We start from the raw sequence: 6,000 nt of genomic DNA, 5'->3' as shown, positions 1-6,000 counted from the left end.
ATCTGAACATAATGACAAAAATAAAGAATTCATAAATAAGAAAAACAAAACAGAGAAAAGAGATAACTTACAGCAAGATAGAACATACATCATCCAAGAGTATCAGAACTTTTCTGACCAACTTTCTTAACTTTGTTAAAACTCTTAACACCATCAAGCAACCAACGCAAAATGAAACCTGACCAGTCAAAAGAACTGATATGCTCAAGGTCTTCAAAGACACCAAGGTAGCGAGGGCTTGGAACCCGATTAGAGTTGGGACAAAGAAAACAATGCAAAGCCACAACCAAAAAACATATCAGCACCACTTCATCAGTAAGATCATCAGCAGTCAGTTTATCAGCAAAGAAAGAAACTTGAGGCAAAGAAGTCTTATCAATCTTAGATAGAACAATAGTTGTCTGCTGAGTAATTAGAAGGAAAAGGAGTACCACCAACAGGAATACCAAGAACAAGATTCACAGATTTTGTAGTCAATGATATAACCTTTCCATTAACAATAAGATCTCCAGACTTAGACTCAATAAGAGAAGCCAACCACTTAGTAGACTTCTTAGGGACAAAGCACTTGTCAAAAAGCAGCAGTGAACCAAATCCATATCTCCTGATAACATCTTTCTTAGCTTCACACATGGAAGTAATGACAGTATAAAATTTGCTGACAGACTGCCTAGTGAACCCATCAGATGAATGACTTGAAGATTTCTTTTTCTTGGACTATATTAACAAATAAAAGGAGAAATAAATAAAATATACAGAACTAAATATATAAAATAAAATTAAGAAAGAAATCATACCTGAGATACCAAAGCTAGATACATTTTACGCTTTAAGACTCTGATCCTGTTAAACTGAAACAACAACAACAAAATATAAATAAAAATTATTTAAAATGAATTAAAACATAGGAAAGTAAATAATAGTATCTAAAAATACTAATTCAAACAAGACTTAAAAAAGATAGCAACTTTGATTGAATAAAACAAAATAAATATTGAATTCCATAAACTGAGACTAAAACTGAAAAAAAAATTAGAAAACAAAAGTTCAGTAAACAATTACAGAATAAGTGAGTCAAAAGATGGATAAATGAAGACTGACATGACTAAACTCTAACTGAGGACTATAACAGCAAAAGATGGGGAACAAACATATCAAAGGTAAATTGAAATACAAAAGTACAACTAATAGGCAACAACTGAAGCTAAGCATCACAATCATACAGATGTAAAGCTAATATACAGGTAGCAGCAAAACACATACAATGAACAAAGAAGAAATTAGAAACAAGAAACGAAATAGAAACAAGTAAATATGATAGAAGGATACATACATCTTTCAAACACTCTTTATACAAAGTTTTGTTAAACCTTTGAGGACCTGAATCATCAGATGAAAAATCCTAAAAGAAAAGGAAAAGAAAAAAATAGTTTAAGTACAAATATATAAAATAAATTAACAGAAACGAACAAATTGAATATATAACTTACCACAGAAAATAGCTCTACATCAGAACTTGATTTATTAGGAAAAGAATCATCATTAGCATATTGAGAACAGACCACATCATCACTCTCACTGCCTTCTAAATCAACAAAATCATCTTGAGAACAAACATCTTCAACTCGGCGCTTTTTTCGACCTCTAGTATCCATCTACATATAAAGAAACATGTATCATGTAAAACAAACGAACAAAAAAAGCATGATATAAGACTATAATTTTTAAAAACTGAAACTTAGAATATTAACTAAAGTATAAACTAAAACTATGAAGCCTAATACAATTTGTACTTCAATTGAAGAAACTTAACCTAAATAACTAATCACCTAAATCTAAAAATGGATTATGTTGAACAAAATTGAAAGTTGATTCAACTAAAAACATATTCTATTAAACTGAACTACAACTAAATATAGATTCTAATCACCTAAAATTGTAACACATTAAACTAAATTGATGTTGAATAATGCATAGAGCCACTGAACAAAACTTTGAATAACATATAAAATGACAGAGGAAAAAATACCTTAAGTCGGACGCCGAACAAATCTTCAGATGAATAGGGACACTGAAGAACATGACATCGTAGCTCCAAAATGACCGACAAAACCACAAACATTTACAAGGAAATTTGGTCAGATTAAAATATACACAAACACAAGCCACATCCGACACAAAAATAACAAAACTAACAACACAAATGAACGAACCTAGCACCATGGACGAACCAAACTCCGGATCAGCAACAAACTCCGAACGTCGTCCAAATCAAAGAAAATATAATAATACATGAGATTTAGGATGTATGTGTATGCGTACAACTTAAATAGATTAGATCCATGGAACTAAAGAAGAAATCAAGATAGAAATCATGCACTCTAGCGCACAATCCCTTGATACACCTCACGTCAACTCCAATCGCCTCTTCGAGATCGACTGACAGATGAGAAAGACAACACAAGAGATTCAAAATACAAGCAAAAAACTCAAATACCTTAGATCCATGAATCCAAGTGGAAGAATAGATGAACAAATCACGAACCCTAGCGCGGAATAGCTCAAAAGCCTCGCATCGCCTTGAGTCGCCCTCTCTAAGCTCCACTGACAAACAACCGAAATGTATCTAGGAAATAAAAGGAGCAGCGGACGTGAGGACTCTGGTGAAAGCCCAAGTTTAGTTTTGGTAATTAATGACACCAAGTTTCTAATGGCTTGTGTCTAAGTGATTTGAGTTAGGCATAGCAACACATGTGATGAAGGTGCATGGTGGTATGGAAAGGTTGCCACATGATCACAAAGGGATGAAGCATGAAGTGGAGATCATGGTGATAGGCGAGGAGTAAAGTGATCAAGGCAAAGTTATAAACATAGGGTTTTGCTTTTGCTGGTCTTAGTTGAATAGAGAAGTGATTGACCGGATTTAGGATAGATAGCCGACTATCAAGAGGGGAAATCACGGTCATCTCTCGAATCTAGGATCTAGTAAAGTGCTAACCTAACTCCCTTCATGAAAATGTTTGTGAAAAGCTAACACACATGCACTTTGGTGGTGGACACTTGTTGGTGTTAGCACATTTGCAAAGGAGGTGGAGTTCCTAGGGTTGAGAGGGGTGTGGGTTCCCTGTTCATATTTGCAAAGGAGGTGGAGTTCCTAGCACATTTGCAAAGGAGGTGGAGCGCCTTTGAGAAAATTAAGTGTATATTTTTTATTGCGCTAGTGGGAAATTTGGAGAAGTCACGGGAGTGTTTCTCTCTCACCGGACGCAATGTGTGGAGGCACCGGACGCAGGGTGTTCCCTGTTCATACGTCCGGTGTGGCCTGTCTTTAGCAGAGGGTGTCTAACTGAGAGCACCGGACACTCTGTGTGTGTCCGGTGGTGTGCGTCTGGTGTGAGGGGGTTTTGCAACCCTCTCTGCGCACGAGTTCGGTGAGCACCGGACCGTGCGGTGCTCCGAGTCCGGTGAGATCTTAGTTTTACAAACTCTCTACGCATGAGTCCGGTGAGTACCGGACGCGTCCAGTGCTCACTTGGTCACGTCCGGTGGTCCGCAGGTGACCGTTACAGATTGATGCGCGAGATTCAAAGGAGGACACGTGGCCAACCCTAGAGCACCGGACGCAGGGTGAAAGTGGCCAACGGCTCTTTTATTGAGGGGGCTTATAAATAGAAGGTGGCCGGCTTTGGGAGGTTCTCTCTTGCACATTTGATTATTTGAGAAATACATTGAGCTAGAGAATACTCCTTCCACTCATATCCTTGCTTGATTGCTAATCCTAGTGAGATTCAAGTGCATTGCTTTGAGAGTTGCATTTAGTGGCACTTGATTCTTGAGTTTGCTGTGGATTTCATGTTACTCTTGGGTGTTTCCCGACGCCCTAGACGGCTTGGAGCATTGGTCGTGTTGAGCTCATGATTGGAGAATGTTTCGAGCCTCACCAAGTGATTTGTGAGGGGTTCTTGAGCCTTCCCCGTGGGAGATCGCAATTGGCTACTCTAGTGGATTGCTCGTAGCTTGGAGGATCCCCATCTTGTGAGTGGATGTGCGGCACCTGCTGAGGGTTTGGCTTTGGATTGTCAATTAGCTCGTGATCCATCAAGTGGGTGTATCGCCATAATGAGGAGTACCTTGCCGGGAAGCAAGTGAACCTCGGTAAAAAATCTTGTGTCATCTCTTGTCGAGGTCTCTCTTGTGATTGTGTACGTGATTGATTGGATATATCTCATCTCTACAATGTCGGTATAACAATCACTCTCCTCTCTTTACATACTTGCCTACCTTGTTAGTTTAGCTTGTGTAGCTTAGTTCTTGTTAGTGTAGAGTTGTTGTGTTGCCTTCTATAGTTGTTGTGTTTTAGTGTTTAGCCTTCTTGCTAGACTTGTATAGGTGGCTTGCATAGCTTAGTTGTGCTAGTGCTAGAATAGCTTTGCCACTTATTTTACTAACTCACTTGTTTAATAAAGCTTGTAGAATTTTAAATAGGCTATTCACCCCCCTCTAGCCATTTGGACCTTACAAGTGGTATCAAAGCTGAGGTAGCGTTTATTTGAGGCTTAACAACCTACAGTGAAGAAATGACTCTAAGTTTGCATATCAACAACACCAAGAAGGCACCTTTCTTTGATGGCACCAATTATGCATATTGGAAGGTCAAGATGACCGCTCATCTTAAGTCAATCAATAGAGAGGTTTGGAAGGTGACCAAAACAAAGTTTGAGGTTGCAAATGAGAATGCACCAACACCGGTCGAAGAGAAGAAGCTACAATGCAATGATATTGCCATTAGTGCCCTTCATGAAGCTCTTGATGACAAGACCTTTGAGCAAATCAAGAACATTTAGATTGCTCATGATTCATGGGCAAAATTAGAAGAAACATTTGAGGGTACCAAGGGAACCAAGACCGCCAAGGCATACATCCTCCAAGTTCTCAAGCTTCAAGATGCAAGACGATGAAAGTGTGCCGGAGATGTTTCACCGGTTGCAAGTCATAGTGAATGAACTCAAGGCACTTGGGGAAGAAGTAAAAGATAGCCAATTCTCTATAAAGTTCTTGAGAAGCTTGCCCAAGAGATTTGACACATTGATCACCGTGCTAGTCAAGACAACTCTTAGTGAATCAACTCCCCAATAAGTATTCCAAGAAGTGATGACCGATGATGCTTATAGAGAAGACGATAAGAAGGATGAGTTGATCAAGAAGAAGAAGAAGAAGAAGGATGATGAAAAGAAGAAAAGTGTGGCATTCAAGGCCTCCTCATCCAAGGGCAAAGCCAAGATAGAATCATCAAGTGAAGAAGAAGCAAGCTCTTGTGATAGTGATGAAGATGAGGAGATGGCTCTTCTTGTCAAGAGATTTGGCAAGTTTATGAAGAAGAAGGGCTATCGGGCAAGAAGGAAGAAGAGCTCCTCCAAGAAGAATGACCATTCCATGAGGTGCTTTAGATGCCATAGCAAGGATCATCTCATCGCCAAGTGTCCCTATGATAATGATGATGAAGATGCTATTAAGAAGGAAAGAAAGAAGCAAAAGAAGAAGCAAGAGAAGAAGGAAGGCTCAAACAAGAAGAAGGGTGATGCCCATGTTACAACTTGGGACAGTGATGACTCCTCAAGTGATGATGAGAGCACCAAGAAGAAGGGGCATGCTAGCATTGCAATTCAAGGAAAAAGCTCCATCTTCGACACTCCATCATGCTTCATGGCTAAGGCCACTAAGGTATCATCCGATGATGAGAGTGACCATGATAGTGATAGTGATAGTGATAGTGATAGTGATAGTGATAGTGATAGTGATAGTGATAGTGATAGTGATAGTGATAGTGATAGTGATAGTGATAGTGATAGTGATAGTGATAGTGATAGTGATAGTGATAGTGATGATGATGAACCAACTACAGATGAACTAATCACTATGCTAGAAGATTGCACTCATCACTATAAAGAAACTAGAAAGGAGTGCAAGGCCTTGCTTAAGGATAAGAAAACCCTTGAGCAA

Source organism: Sorghum bicolor, chromosome 3 (assembly GCF_000003195.3).
Source record: "Sorghum bicolor cultivar BTx623 chromosome 3, Sorghum_bicolor_NCBIv3, whole genome shotgun sequence".
Taxonomy (NCBI): Eukaryota; Viridiplantae; Streptophyta; class Magnoliopsida; order Poales; family Poaceae; genus Sorghum; species Sorghum bicolor.
Note: the sequence above shows the minus strand (reverse complement) of the source record.